Here is a 16,477-nt window from a genome sequence, read left to right as displayed (position 1 = left end):
ACTAAATTTAGTACAATTTGGATTTGGGTGAACGTATGTATGTAGCTGGAAACCTGAAATTTGGAATTAAGATTACTGTGAAGTGTAGGACTGAGATATGAGGGTGGTTTTGGAAATTCGTACTTATGTGTTCGAAAAGTACTAAATTTGGTACAATAGGGATTCGAGTGAACGGACAGAGCTGGAATCCTGAAATTTGAAATTGAGATTACTGTTGGATCATAGGATTGGGGAAATTTTGGAAATTCGTATTTATGTGTACGAAAAGTACTAAATGGTACTAAATTTATTACAATTTGGATTTGGGTGAACGGATAGAACTGGAATCCTGAATTTTAAGTATCAAGGTTGGGAAATGGCGTTGAAATAAGGAAATGGTTTTGGAAGTTCGTATTTATGATTACGAGCAGTACTAAATTTGGATTTGGGTGAACGGATAGAGCTGGAATCCTAAAGTTTTGAATTAAGATTACTGTAGGGGTGTAGGATTGAGATAGTTTTAGAAATTCGTACCTTTGGGTACGAAAAGTACTAAATGGTACTAAATTTGGTACAATTTGGATTTGGATGAACGGATAAAGCTGGAATTCTGAAATTTGGAACTAAGATTACTGTCGGACAGTAGAATTGAGGTAGTTTTGGAAATTCGTACTTATGGGTACAGAAAGCACTAAATTCGGTACAATTTGAATTTTAGTAAACGGATAGTGTTGGAATTAGGAATTAAGATTACTGTAGGAGTGTAGTATTGAGGAAATTTTGAAAAGTCGTACGTGTGCGTACGAGAAGTACTAAATGGTACTAAATATGGTACAATGTGGATTTGGGTGAACGGGTAGAGCTGGAATCCTGAAATTTTTGTTTGGGAAAGAAATGGTACTAAATTTGATACAATTTGGATTCGGGTGAATTAATAGAGCTGGAATCCTGAAATTTGGAATTACGATTACAGTCGAAGAGTAGGATTCAGGTTTTTTTGAAAAAGCAAACTTATGGTTACGAAAAGCACTAAATGGTACTAAATTTAGTACAATTTGTATGTAGGTGAACGGATAGCGGTGGAATCCTGCAATTTGAAAGTATGATTATTGTAGCCCTGTTGCGTTGAGGAAGTTTTGAAAATTGGTACGAAAATTCTAAATTGTTCTAAATTTAGTACAATTTTAATTTGGTTTAACGGATAGAGTTTGAATCCTGAAATTTGGAAGTAAGATTACTACTAAAGTGAAGGATTGAGGTAGTTTTGGAAAATCTTTCTTATGGGTACGAAGAGTTCGACTTGATACTAAGTTTGGTACAATTTGGAATTGGACGAACGGATACAGCTGGAATCTTGAGATTTGGAATTACTGTAATTATTATGGAATTTACTGTAATTATTTTGTATTAATGTCCGTGTATGGCTGAGATATGTCGTCGAAATACGTACCATAAGTATACGAAAATTACTTAATGGTACTCAATTTGTTTTTGGGTGTAGGGACAGTGCTGGAATTTTTATTTTTTGGAGTTAGGGTGTATATTGGTGTGCAACGTTGATCTCGCTGTTAATGTGTAAGGGTGAGATACGGCTGATCTTTTTTAAAAACGAACTTAAGGGGTACGTACAGTACTAAGATAAAAATAAATATTGATTAAAATTGGTATTAGTGCGACCAAATTTTCAGTGTTTGTCATTTCCATATTATATATTGTTTATTTGTTTTTTTTATATCCTTTCCGCATACGAAGTAGCGGGCATTTTGCTAGTATTTAATATGTAGACATATTTATTTGTGTGTACAACAAGTAATAAATACTAACATGTTATTTGTATTTTACCGGCTTACGTTTATTCTGTAGCCGGTATAAAACCACGCTAACCCTAGTCCGGACTTTGGTGTGTACATACGGGAGGTGGGCCCCCTTGATCGGCAGGAGCGGGTGTGAGAAGCGTGGGAGCGAACGAAAAAAAAAACAAGTAAGAACGGCGCACAATGGTTCAGAAGTCGATTTTGCTGACCAAAACCCCCATTTTTATCGTCACCAATTGTTAATTTCTATATGGGATTCGATCATAATCATATTGAAACTAAGGATACAAAAAATGTGTTCAAAAATATTCAAGGTGTGGCATGATGCTAAAGACGGCAACTTTTCCCCCACGTCATATTTTCAAATTTCTGGAGAAGAAAGATTTTCCTCGAAAACTATAACATATATGGTCTGTTCCAGTACTGCAAGAATTTACTAATTTTTACTATTTTTTTTCGATAACATAAAGGAAAAACTTTTCTGGTTCTGGGACAGAGCAATAATGTGTTTATTTTTTTTTTGTTTGTTAGGTGTTTTGTAGCTTTTAAGGAACGTTTTACTAAATCACCGTAGCGTTTACACGTAGTGAGTTTTATATTTTCCCTCAGTTACTAAATTTTAATGAAATTCCAACTTTAGTGGCGTGCCCGAGAGTGTCCTCCTTCAGTTCATATATACTTTTGTACCGTCCAGTTTCGTCTGTTTAACAGTTTTTAAATTTATTGAAATTACATGGGTAAAAATGTGTGTTTTTTCATACCGTTTCTCATATTCATTACAGCTTTTTTAAACAAATCGATTTTTTTGAGTTTTTATATGAGTTATATGAGTTTTATCATATGAGTTTATATGAGTTATATGAGTTCCTAATGACCATGTACAACCCAGCAAAATTTGACGGAATGGGTTCTTTGCGATGACGTGATTTCATGTCATCTTTTGCATTGGTTCAAAGGAAGTCGTGAAAGATCCGATCTTTTCATTAGGATTTGAACCAATACAAAGGAAGTCGTGAAAGATCCGATCTTTTCATCAGCATTTGTACCCATTCCATCGCTCCAATGGAGATGATGTTTGTGTTTTTATTACACACCTGTTTATTTTCATTTTGGTATGTTCCAGTACTGCAAAAATCTACTAATTTTTACTATTTTTTCCGATAACATAAAGGAAAAATTGTTATCTTAGTAAAAATAAGTAGATTCTTGCAGTTTCTGGAACAGACCAAAGTTGTTAGAACTGTCGTCGTGATGTTGTCTTACATTTCCTGCATATCAAACAACTAAAACTTCTAAACAATTGGTATTATATGAAGTCCCAACCATCGAGCTAAAAATAGAATCGGACTGCACACATTGCTATTTTAAAAGTTCCCTTGTCTGTTCTAAATCTGACATAGAATGAAATCAATCAAATCTCGCTTCTTGGAATTTGAAACGAAACGAAAAGGAACAAGAATCTGAAAATAAAGAAGAAACTACTTTTGGAAAGAAACAACTAAAAATAAATTAATTAAGCATAAATGGTATTTTCCATAAAAAGTCTCTCCTCCCCGTTCGTTACATTTTGTTCTTAGAGATCCCTAAAGCAAGCCGGGTTGTAGATCCCTACATATTTCCGTCACTAAACAAAAGAGTATAAATTACCAAAATGTTGTTATAAAATAACAAAATTATAAAATAAAAGTAATTTACGAAATAAAAATACTTAAAGGAGTGCATTTGGAGTCCATGTTGAAATCTGAACTGGTGATGGGAAGATAATTGCAAAAACCTTTTGTAAAATGAAAGAATATCAGTTGCGGAGAACGGAGAAAGTAATCTTTTGCGTTGCAGCAGTGGTGATTACATTGCAATTTTGGATGTAATCTTTTGAAAAAAATAAACTGATAAATTCATTGTAGTTATTTCATGAATTCGTTTGAATTAATAAAGAGTTTTGTTTTTCATGAAAACCATATTTCAATACAGCATTTCCATTTTCCAAACAAGACATGAAAATTTCATGCCAAGGGTTTGGTGAAAATGACATGCCAAAGCATTGGTTAAAATGACATGTCAAAGCATGGGTGAAAATGACGTGTCAAAGCATTGGTGAAAATGACATGTCAAATCATTGGTGGAAATGACATGCCAAAGCATTGGTGGAAATGACATGTCAACGCATTGGTTAAAATGACATGCTTAGGATCCAGAAAAGAACGTCATATTTTGGGGTCCACGCTCATATAAAATTCATCGATGAAGATGCTAGAAAGATGACATGCTAGATCACTTGCACCCATGATTGAATGTCATCTTTGGCATCGAACATTTTGCTGGGAATCGTGGACGGTTGGCCGGGAGTGGACTGTAGATAGCTTGAAAGAAATAGCGGTGGCAACTCCCACAATCGTAACACCAGTGGATAGACAAAAAAGGCAATCGTTTAAAAGGTTAAAGTTGAGCGGTTCAGTCAAGGTTTTATTTTTCGTGGTTAATACAATGACTTTCGAAATCCAAGGAGTATTTTTTAATTTCTAAATTTTTTTAGATCATTTATTGGATTTTGACCATTTTCTTAATAACACATTTTAATGAAAAGTAGGAACAAAATTTTAAAGTTTAATTTTGACCTCGAATTCCTCTGCAACTACTAGACCTATTTGGTCGTTTCTCACTCACTGGAAAGCTGATTGTCTTGTCTGTCGAACAAAAAAATATGAAAGTATCTCCATCCGTTCATAAGTTACAGAATTTTGACCAGGAAAAAACGATCGTTGTTCTTTCCAATGTATGGACCAATATTTAGAATTTTCCTAATGATAATGTTTCCTAATGATAATAATGTTCGAAAATTTACAAAAATCCTTGAAATACAAAAATTGGGAAATACCGGCTAGACTAAAACCCGGATAACATGGATAGTTTTTAGCGAGTAAGTTTTTATCTTCTGGCTACACAAAATACCAGTTAAAAACAAATTCGATACAAAAGAATTTTTGAAGATCTTAGTCACATGATCTTCAGAAATTCTTGAAACGTGGACCTATACTGTATGAATTTAGTAAGGGATGTTTTGTACTTATAAAAAATGTTTTGTACCTTAAGCGAAGACGGAATAAAGTGGCTAAAACTTTTAAAAATTCCGAAATCGGGGTTACCTTTCTATGGAGCTATATGAAGGTGTGAGCCAATACCGACAAATTTCTGGTGAAAAGTTCAATACCCTCAACTAAGACCAAATTTCAGTCGTATTGGTGGGGTATTAAAGGCACTACCTTAAAAATACCGAAAATCGGTAGGTACGATTTTATGGTGGTTATACTAAGACGTGGAACTATACTGATAATTCTCTTTTGGAATATATAGAATACTAAATACCAAATTCCAGTAATTTTTCCGTCTTGAGCATTACATTCTTACTTATTCCATTAAAGTTTTCGTTCTTAAAAATAGCAATTGTTGTATAAATAAGAAAATATAAGTTTTTCAAAACTTACCACAAAATATTTTGTGGTTGCATGATGAATGACAAAAATGAGCGACCACACTAGCAAGCAACAACAAAGCTGTCATTCAAAACTGACAATGTGTACTCAGCTTAAAACATGGTTTCTGAACGCTTTTATAACATCGTCTGGCTACGAAAATCGTTGACCACGCCATTTTTCATGATATGCCGGGATCAAATAAAGTCATTGGATTCCCAGTCAGGGGGGTGTATGGCGGATGAACCATCCATTCCACGTTTTGTCCGGTCAATGAATCGATGTCATTGTCATGATGCAGAATGAATCGTCCTCTCTTGTTCGTTTTTCGAATTTCTCAGGAGACTTCTTGCAAACAAATGGTAGTGTACCACTTAGTTTTGTCGAAGAAACAGGCGAAAGGGCTTCTTACATGAACAAGTTTCGTTGGATTTGGCTCGCTTTCGAAGGCCTAAACGGTCGATCCCTATTTTGTTTCGGGCTCCTAAGCATAGATCCAAGATTCGTCTGTGACGATCTTATAAACGTCGTTTGAAGCACGACTATCGTTTTTTATTCACGATTTCTTTGCACCAGTCCACAAGAGCCTCTTTTTTGAGCGATTATCCAATTTTAGTGGATCTAATGAGAAAAATCCATTTTTGCTGCCAGGTCTTTATGCAATATCAAATGTTAGTTGGTGGAGGGAATGCCCAAGGATGCCTCTATCTCACGGTATATAACATGGCGATCTTGCATTACCCGTTCACGCACGGCTTAATTTTTTTCTGGTACAATGGCCGGTTTTAGGCGAAACTCACTACCTTCGGTTTTTGGCTAGTGTCGGCCATGACTGAATTCATTAAACCAGTTTTTCATAGTGCTATAGGATGGCCCTTTTAACAACATATAAAGATTTAATTAGATCGGTGCACTCTTGCCGTGATTATCCACGTCGAAAATTGGGAAAAATTATCGGACAAAAATGTTCACAAGTAAACTGCGTTTTTTGCAAAGTGATTTTTTCAAATCACTGTAAACAACACAACACCTGGTCGTATGACAAACTGTCCTCAGTACGCATAAGCTAAAAACGGTCAAACTGTCCAAAAATTTGCAAATGGCGCCTGGAAAAACGCGGTGTTATCTAGGCCAAATAGTTTTCGTGCACCCCTCGTATTAAGAGGTTAGTTGTTATTGGGATTATAGCTAAACGAGAAAACGAGGAATTTCAATAAATTTAAAACAAAGTAGTTTACCCCTTTTTATCTTCTTTCTTTGAAATTCAAAATCACCGCTAATTAAGGATTGTTGTATTGCATTCTCTTATATAGTTCATAGGGAAGGTACCCTGCCCCTCCGAAATTCAAAAAATATATAGCCTTTTTCCACCATGAACCATCCCGCTACATCATCTGAAAACAACATGGAAATCGGTTCAGAAGTTTTGGAGATATAACATATTTTTAAAGTGGGCGTGGTCGGGTCTTTAGGAACCAAATAAGAACTTAGGTTGCGAGACTCAACCACCATTGCAAATTCATTTTCAAACCGGTACGTTCTCCGAAATTCAAAAAAATATACAGCCTATTTATCACGCCCCACCGAAATTCAACAAAATATATAGCATATTTTCATCACGTTTCTGAGTCTATAAGATACGCACATTGTCTTTACTATACTGTATAGTCGCGGAAATTCGTAATTCAAGGAACCAGTCAAGTTTGAGGAATTTTCGACAATTACGATTTAGGGAGATTACGAATTAACGAGGTTACAATAAATAAGTAAAAAAGCGTTAAGTTCGGCCGGGCCGAACTTTTCATACCCTCCACCATAAAATATTCTGAACTAAAATTGAATAATTAGTTTTCATTCTTGTCCCCAACTTTAAGTGGGTACGTTAAAATGTCAGATAATGTACATAAAATGCTTCATTCGGGAGGCCTTTTTTATGATGCCTATATCTAACTATGTACATATGTTGACAATTTTTGGTGGGCTAGAAATTGGGAGGTACCGTTATATAGGGGTTATAATAAAACATGAACCTATTTTGACAGTTTTTGGTGGGAGCCTTATATGTCAAATAACTCCTAATTCGGTTAAAAATTGTAGCTAGAATCCTCAAAATACCGAAAATCGGTACATAACGTGGGAACTTCAAATGTCATTAACAGCTAGTTCGGAGGTATGTGGGCTATACGAAAATATGAACTTAAATGAAAAATTTTTGTTGCAGAATTTTTGTTGGCCTTTAAATTTCGAATTACGGAAAGTTCGTCCAAAAATAAGGCTAAGGTACGGAAAATCGGGAGGTTTGTTTTGGGGCTATACCAAAACATGGACCTACGTTCGGTTAAACATTTTAAGTAAAATATTGGGGCTATAAAATATTGGGGCTATAAAATATTGGGGCTATAAAATATTGGGGCTATGAAAATTGTTGATGGAGAGGTGTTGTGACCACTAAGAACTTCAAATGTCAAATTACTGCTAGTTCGGTTTAATATTGTAGCTAAAATTATCAAATTACTGAAAATCGGGAGGTACTTTTATATGGGGGCTATATCAATACGTCGACCTTTCTTGACAATCTTTGGTGGAGAGGTGTGGTGACCACTAAGAATTTCAAATGTCAAATGTTCAAATTACAGATAATTCGGTTAAAACTTGTAAACATGGACCTATGTACATAATTTTTTCGAATATAAGTTTTTTTGGTCACTAAGAACCCTAAATATCAAATTATATCTAATTCGGTCTAGAAATGTGACTTAAATGGGATGGGGGCTATTCCAAAACATGGACCTATGTCCACAAGTTATATAAGTTTATTGACATTTAAGAACCCTAAGTGTCAATTTATAGCTAAATCGGTCTGAAAATGTAACTAAAAACGTCTAAATGCCGTAAATCGGGGTCACCGTTATATGGGGGCTATACCAAAACGTGGACCTATGTCCACAAGTTTTGTTGTATAAGTTTATTGACATTTAAGAACCCTAAATGTCAAATTATAGCTACATCCGTCTGAAAATGTAGCTAAAAACGTCAAAATACCGTAAATCGGGGGGTACCGTTATATGTGAGCTATACCAAAACCTGGACCGATATAGCCCATCATCGAACTTGACCTGCCTGCAAAAAAAAAGACACATTTTCCCAAAATTTCAGACAATTTTGGTGGAGATGTGTGGTGACCACTAAGAACTTGTTCCAATTACAGCTAATTCGGTTAAAACTTGTAGGTAAAAATCTCAAAATACCGAAAATCGGGAGGTACCGTTATATGGGGCTATACCAAAACATGTACCTATGTTCATAATTTTTTCGAATATAAGTTTTTTGGTCACTTAGAACCCTAAATATCAAATTATAGCTAATTCGGTCTAGAAATGTGACTTAAAACGTCAAAATACCTGAAATCGGGCGGTAACGTCATATGGGGGCTATTCCAAAACATGGACCTATGTCCACTAGTTTTGTTATATAAGTTTATTGACACTTAAGAACCCTAATTGTCAATTTATAGCTAAATCGGTCTGAAAATGTAGCTAAAAACGTCAAAATACCGTAAATCGGGGGTACCGTTATATGGGGGCTATACCAAAACGTGGACCTATGTCCACAACTTTTGTTATATAAATTTATTGACACTTAAGAACCCTAAATGTCAAATTATAGCTACATCGGTCTGAAAATGTAGCTAAAAACGGCAAAATACCGTAAATCGGGGGGTACTGTTATATGGGGGCTATACCAAAACGTGGACCAACATAGCCCATCATCGAACTTGACCTGCCTGCAAACAAAAGACGCATTTTCCCAAAATTTCAGCGTTCTATCTTCATTTTTGTGGTTGCTAGAGTGATTACCACAGACGGACGGACGGACGGACGTGCACAGATCGACTCAGAATTTTACCCTGATCAAGAATATATATACTTTATAGGGTCGCAAATGAGTATTTCAATGCGTTACAAACGGAAAAACAATCTTAATATACCCTCCATACTATGGTGGAGGGTATAAAAATACGAATTATCGAGGTTTTTACTAGACGACGATTGTTAAATGAATGAATGAAAATGAGTTCTCTTTTTTCTACCCTTAGTCCTTAGGCTAACGGGGGTATATGAGTGGAAGTCAAAAAAATTTAAGATAGGTGAAGCTAAGGTTTGCACTATTATAATTCGCGAAATATTGTAGTGTTCCTTAAACTAGGACCATAGTTGGACCAAATAAAATGTTTTTGAACAAAGCTCAAAAATGTGGCTAGAAATTTAACTTGCTTGGAAGCTATAACCGCGTAAATGAATAAAAATAGATAAAAACACGTTGCAGCAAACGAGTTTTTTCCTTTGTTATTCGATGTCTGGTTAAACTGTTTAAGTTACTGATATCTGCCCAAAGTAAAAGTAGAAGAATACAAAATGAAGAATACACTTCTAATGTATCATTTTTTAAAAATTTCCCCTACATCCACCTTTAATGAATGCTGACTAGGACCATAGTTGGACCAAATAAAATGTTTTTAACAAAGCTCAAAAATGTGGCAAAAAGTTAATTTACTTGGAAGCTATAACCGCGTAATATCTGCCCAAAGTAAAAGTAGAAGAATACAATGTATAATTTTTTTAATGTATAATTGTATAATTTTTTTAAATTTCCCCTACATCCACCTTTAATGAATGCAGACATTTTGAAGTCAGATTTTAGGTGTTTTTTGTATTTTTGATCTAACGCGGCGCGCATTCGGGATTTCAAAAAACCAATGGTTGGATTAAAGAACTCGCGATTACACATAATTTGATACGTATATTGACAATGTAGTCTATGCGGCATCACAGTAATCTGCTGCCAAATGCCAACAATTTTGTGCCTTATTTTTCTAAAAAAAAACAATTTTTTGGGTACAGTATTCATTGTTCTGGGACCCCAAGATATTTTAATTTTTTGAGGGTCCGGATCATATACAGTTTGACAAGTAATTGTTTTCAAACTGAGAAAACGAACACTTTTCATGCATTAATTACTAAAAAAGTACAAATAGTTGTAATAAAAATGTCGGGTTTTTTGGAAAAATTAGTTGGTCGACTTATTTAAGACCAAATTGAATGGATAAATAAAAAAATAACCTGCTTAGTTCAACAATAATAACCAAAAAAATAATTAACATGTAATGCAAGGTGCCAAGAAAATGTTTTCAAAATGTAATTCAGGTTCATAATACCCCATGTTTTCGGAAAATGCTTAAAAAACATGACATTTTATGAATTTCATTCTTAACAAGGATTAGTCGCTAACAAGTATCATCAATATTAGGCATGGGACATCCCCTCTAAGAGGGTGACCATATGGACCAAGGGGGTATCAGATCATATTGAATGTAAACAATGTCCTATAGGTCTCAAGCCGGGAATATCTAAAAACTAAGACGTTTTATGAGTATTTTGGTTTATCAAGATGGTATGACATCAATTACAATGAATATTACATACAGCAGAACTTGATCAGGAGGGTTGCCAGATCGACTAAAAATGTACCAGGTCTTAATAACAGTAAACTGGACCTCCTAGGCCCACAATTAGATCTTAAAAGCGGTTTATTTAACTGAAATTTAATTTAGGGATAAGGATATTCACCAAAACAAACCAACATATAACCAAGAAGTACAAAAATCGGTTAGAAATGCATATGGAAGATATTGCTAAATTATACCGAGCTTTCTATAGACATCCGATTCTGTCTATTAAAAGCCAGATTGAGGAATTCCCGTAAATTGTTTTTGGCTTTGATGGTATACCATGGTAACACTGTAGCATTATTTCCTCGTCACTTAGAAATTTTTGTCACAGTATTACTTCACAGTACACAAAATGTCTCCAGTAGGTCATACAAAGCATTTGCGAAAATTGTAGAAATCTGTACCCCACAAATTTCTAAGGAATATTAGTCTCCAAATGTGCTATTTTCGACTGTTTCATGAAATATTCTTATCTCTTAATAAATTTTGAGTTGAATGAACCACTTGTAGGCTGTGGTTGTGGCCCTAGTTGGTCCCTTTAACTGTTAATAAGACCTTGTACTATTTTAGTCGATCTGGCAACCCTCCTGATCGAGCTATTCTGTAGGCAATATTGATTGTAATTGATGGAAGTACATCCTGGTGAACTAAAAATACTCATAAAATGTCTTAGTTTTCAGATATTCCCGTGAGAATCCATCCAGTAGAACGGCGGAAACGGCTACTGCAAAACCAGAAAAATTCGTGAAAAATGTTTTTGAAAATATCGCGGATTTAATTGCTTTTTCTGTGATCGTTTCCTTTTCAATAGAGAAACTGCGTTTTTGCGAAAAAAAGAGGTTTAAATAGTTAGTGGCAAAAGTGCTGTATCCGATTTATCCCAAGAGCTGTATCCGATATACATCCACGGCTCTTGGTGGATTTTATCGAAATAGGTTTTGATCGATGTAGTTTTTCATGTTTGATAGTGAAATCGAATGCGCATAAAAAGTGTATGAACTTTGTGTAAATTATAAGCGTTATACAGGTTTTTGCACACTAAACTGCTACGACTTAGCGACCAAGTTAATCCTGCCAAATGTGTACAAATGAGCATGCGCATCAAGTGATTTTAAGGATTTCGCGATTTACACGCATTTCAAAATGGATACTACCCGATGCAGTTTTATTCCAAGATTATACCCCTTTTAAAGGAACCCAATATGTTTTTGAACGTCCTCCATATCTTCCGCTCGATGTTAACGTGTATTCGAGAAGTTATTAGAATAATAAATATGCTTTTTGTGTGAAATTTAAGTAAAAGAGAAGAATAACTCCGACCTATTTTTCCTATATTTTCTTCAACTAACAAAATAAATTTGAAAAATATTTTTTTATTTTATTTGAAATTTTTTTCTCTTCCACCGCACTATGGGTCCAATGACAGCAGCTGGAGCTTTCAAATTTCGTTCTGATGTTTATAATGAGCATCAATAGATCTGAAAAATTTGGTAGAAATTGGTTCAGATATAGATATAGCTTTCATATATATGTTTCATCCCATTTTTTATTTAAGCCGCACAAAGGTCACAATTTGCATCCGATGGCTTTAAAATTAGATATGATAGATCCTTTTCAATTTAGAATCCTGTCGGGAAAATTTGTTTCTGATCGGTTCATATATGTAAACATATCTATATATGAGGAAAAATCCAAATTTTTTAGTTTTCCATAAAAAAAAAATTAAAAAAAAAATTAAGCTACATGAAAGATTTTTGGTACATAGATTGGGAAAAAATTCCCATTCTCAAATTTGTTCGAGATACTAATTTTGGTTGTTGCGCGCAAAAGTTATGGCGGTTTCAATTCTGATAATAAGAAATACATCTTAAAACAACGCTACTTATTATATTGCGAAACATTGTTAATTAAGGGCTTCCTACGTACTATATGATTACTGAGGTCCCATAACATCAGTGAAAAAGTTGTAAATTTTCGCGGAAATTAAGAAAGAATTAAAAAAAATCCTTGCTTGCAACTTGATTTAATAAAATTTAAGCTGTTTATGCATTATTGCCACCGTGGTGCAATGGTATGCACGCCCGCCTTGCACGCAGAAAGTCGGGGGTTCGATTCCCCGTCCAGGCAACATCAAACATTTTTCAACGGTGGCAAAATACCCCTCAGAAATGTTGGCGACATTTCCTGAGCATTCAGCCTTGAACAACATCTCCACAAGTGGTGTCTTAAGACACGCCGTTCGGACTCGGCGATAAACAGTAGGTCCCATATCATTGAGCTAAATATGAATCGGGTGCACTCATTGATATGAGAGAAGTCTCCCCTGTCCCGTATGGGATGTTGTGGAACAATATGCATCAGAAAAATATTTTAAAAATACGTACGTAATCCAATTTCAATATTTAGTGCCAAAAATGCAAAAAACAAACATTGTTAATTAAGGGCTTCCTATGTACTATATGATTACTGAGGTCCCATAACATCAGTGAAAAAGTTGTAAATTTTCGTGGAAATTAAGAAAGAATTAAAAAAAATTCCTTGCTTGCAACTTGTTTTAATAAAATGTAAGCTGTTTATGCATTATTGCCACCGTGGTGCAATGGTATGCACGGCCGCCTTGCACGCAGAAGGTCGGAGATTCGATTCCCCGTCCAGGCAACATCAAACATTTTTCAACGGTGGCAAAATACCCCTCAGAAATGTTGGCGACATTTCCTGAGTATTCAGCCTTGAAAAACTTCTCCACAAGTGGTGTCTTAAGACACGCCGTTCGGACTCGGCGATAAACAGTAGGTCCCATGTCATTGAGCTAAATATGAATCGGGGAGCACTCATTGATATGAGAGAAGTCTCCCCTGTCCCGTATGGGATGTTGTGGCACAATATGCATCAGAAAAATATTTTAAAAATATGTACGTAATCCAATTTCAATATTTTGTGCCAAAAATTCAAAAAACAAATTGTCGAAAATTCTCAAAAATTTTGCATGAAAGGGTAGAAAACATGCCAGCTCAGAGAGAAAATCAAAAATTTACTTGGTTGTACCGTTATAATTGAAGTAACGGTACCTATAACATGACCTTATTTTCGTTAAAACAAATACTAAAAATCGCAAGGAAATTCGTCGATTTTGTGTGGACCATATTATCACGAGTTATTGGATTTTTTTAATGGTCGTTTTTGCTATCCGATAATACGAAACCTGACGTATTAAACTGTGCTTCGATGTAAATGTATTTGCTTTCCTGTTTTGTGAGTACCCTATTTTGTTTTGAAAATTTTTTAATTGTATATTTTTAATTAGTTATTTTTTAAAAGGATATAACTAAAAAGTTCCACGGGGTTCCACTGTTGTAATGGTACTCAAATATAGAGGAGCTCTCGAACTATAAATTTCTCAATAGAGTAATTGCGACCAAGTGCAACGCGGGGAAATACGCCCCCTATAACGGTACCACGCGATATAATGTATTTTCAGGATTTTACCTACAATCCGATCAAGCTAAAATTGAAATATAACGTTTTATATAAAATTGTATATATAGGTCCACGTTTTGATGTAGCCCCCATATAACGGTACTGCCCGATTTCAGGTATCTTAGAGTTTTTTAATACATTTTAGGAACGAAGTTGCTACAATTTTGCATTTAGGGTTCCTAGTGGTCAAAAAACTTGCACACAAAAAATTGTCGACATCGGTCCACTTTTTTATAGATCTTTCATATAACGGTACCATCGATTTTAGGTATTTTGTCATTCAAAGGGTGCCACCGTGGTGCAATGGTATGCACGCCCGCCTTGCACGCAGAAGGTCGGGGGTTCGATTCCCCGGCCAGGCAAAATCAAACATTTTTCAACGGTGGCAAAATACCCCTCAGTAATGTTGGCGACATTTTCTGAGTATTTCAGCCTTGAAAAACTTCTCCATAAGTGGTGTCTTAAGACACGCCGTTCGGACTCGGCGATAAACAGTAGGTCCCATATCATTGAGCTAAATATGAATCGGGGTGCACTCATTGATATGAGAGAAGTCTCCCTTGTCCCGTATGGGATGTTGTGGAATAATGTTTTTGTTGTTTTTTGTTGTCATTCAAAGATACATTTTCCGACCGAATTATATATTTTTTAATATTGACAAATATAATTTGCTAATATTTAACAAAATAAACACCGTATGGAATTAATAACAAGATTTCGAGTTATTTTGGGATGTCTGCTGTCTGGTAAATCAATACATTCAGACAAATTTGATAAGTACGCACAAGAAACGTGTAAGTTTTTTAGGCAAATACTCGTATAGGTGGTATAATATGCCAGCCACTGTTCATAAGGTGTTATTTCATGGAAAAGCTATAATAGAAGCATGTATACTTCCTATTGGGCAACTATTGGAGGGAGCACGAGAGTCACGACTTAAGGATACACGGAAATACCGCCAGAACTTTATTTCCAGAAAGGCCACAACCGAAGACTTGGTCCCCCGACTTTTGGTATCATCTGACCTGTTTATTTGTAGTTTAAGAAAGAACTCAAACAATAAAAAAACATAATTTAAACAGCGAAATAGCGTAAAAATGCCTAAGTTAGTACTCATCCATGAATTTAATTTGTTCTATTTATACCCTCTGAATTTATGCTAACGAGGGTATATGGGCAAAATTATTGAAAATTTAACATCGTTGAAGCCAAGGTTTACCCCTTTATAACTCGCGAATAGTGCTTGTATATTGTACAATTTAAATGCATTTGGATAAAATGAAATGTTTTTAGACTTGGCAAAAAATATTGGCCTTCAAAGTTGATTTGCGCGGAAGCTGTGGCTATATTTATGTTAAAAAATGGGTAAAAATGGGTTGAAGCCAACGTGACTTTTTTTGTTTTCTCTCGATTTGTGATTAAACCACATTTTTCCCGATTTTCCTGTCAAAGTGAAAGTAGAAGCCAACTAAATAAGGATCATCCCACCAATGTATAACTTTTCAAAATTTGATCTGCGTCTACCATTAAATGATGCTGACATTTTGAAGCCAGGTTTTAAGTGTTTTTTGAAATTTTCTTATAATTTCGTTCCGCAAAGAGGTTTTTCAAAAAATCATATATAGGAATGAAGAACTCACGATTCTGATTTATTTGATATATGTGTCGTGAATGTAGCCTACACAGCTTCAGAGAAATCTGTATCCAAATACGAAAATTTTGTGCGAACAAATTTCTAAAAATCAAATATTTCGGGTCTAATTTGTACAATTGGCATTCGATTTACTTGTGCATGATTGCAAATTTTGAATTTTTACGTTGCGGATCTAACAAATCAATACTCGTTAAAATCCATTTACTAAAACGCGAGATAGGAGAAATTCCAAGGTAGGAAAATCACCTAATATTGTTTTTGAAAATATCGCGCATTTTATCGCGTATTCTGGGGGCCGCGTGCACTGCTATGAAAAAACTAGTGCAGCATCTTCCTTTTTGCGAAAACAGAGATTTAAAAACTTCACTGATAAGGGAACTACATTCATTTTATCCCAAAAATAGTGTGTGATGCTACATCCACGGTTCTTGACTGATTGCCTTGAAATAGGTATATATCGATGCAGATTTTCATGGTGACACTAAAACCTGATGCGGAACGAAATTGTATGAACTTTGCGCAAATTAGCGATGTTTTATAGGTTTTTTAATGCTAAGATGCAGCCGATGCTACA

Source organism: Musca autumnalis, unplaced genomic scaffold, assembly GCF_047663935.1.
Source record: "Musca autumnalis isolate F117 unplaced genomic scaffold, ASM4766393v1 scaffold_5, whole genome shotgun sequence".
Taxonomy (NCBI): domain Eukaryota; kingdom Metazoa; phylum Arthropoda; class Insecta; order Diptera; family Muscidae; genus Musca; species Musca autumnalis.
Note: the sequence above shows the minus strand (reverse complement) of the source record.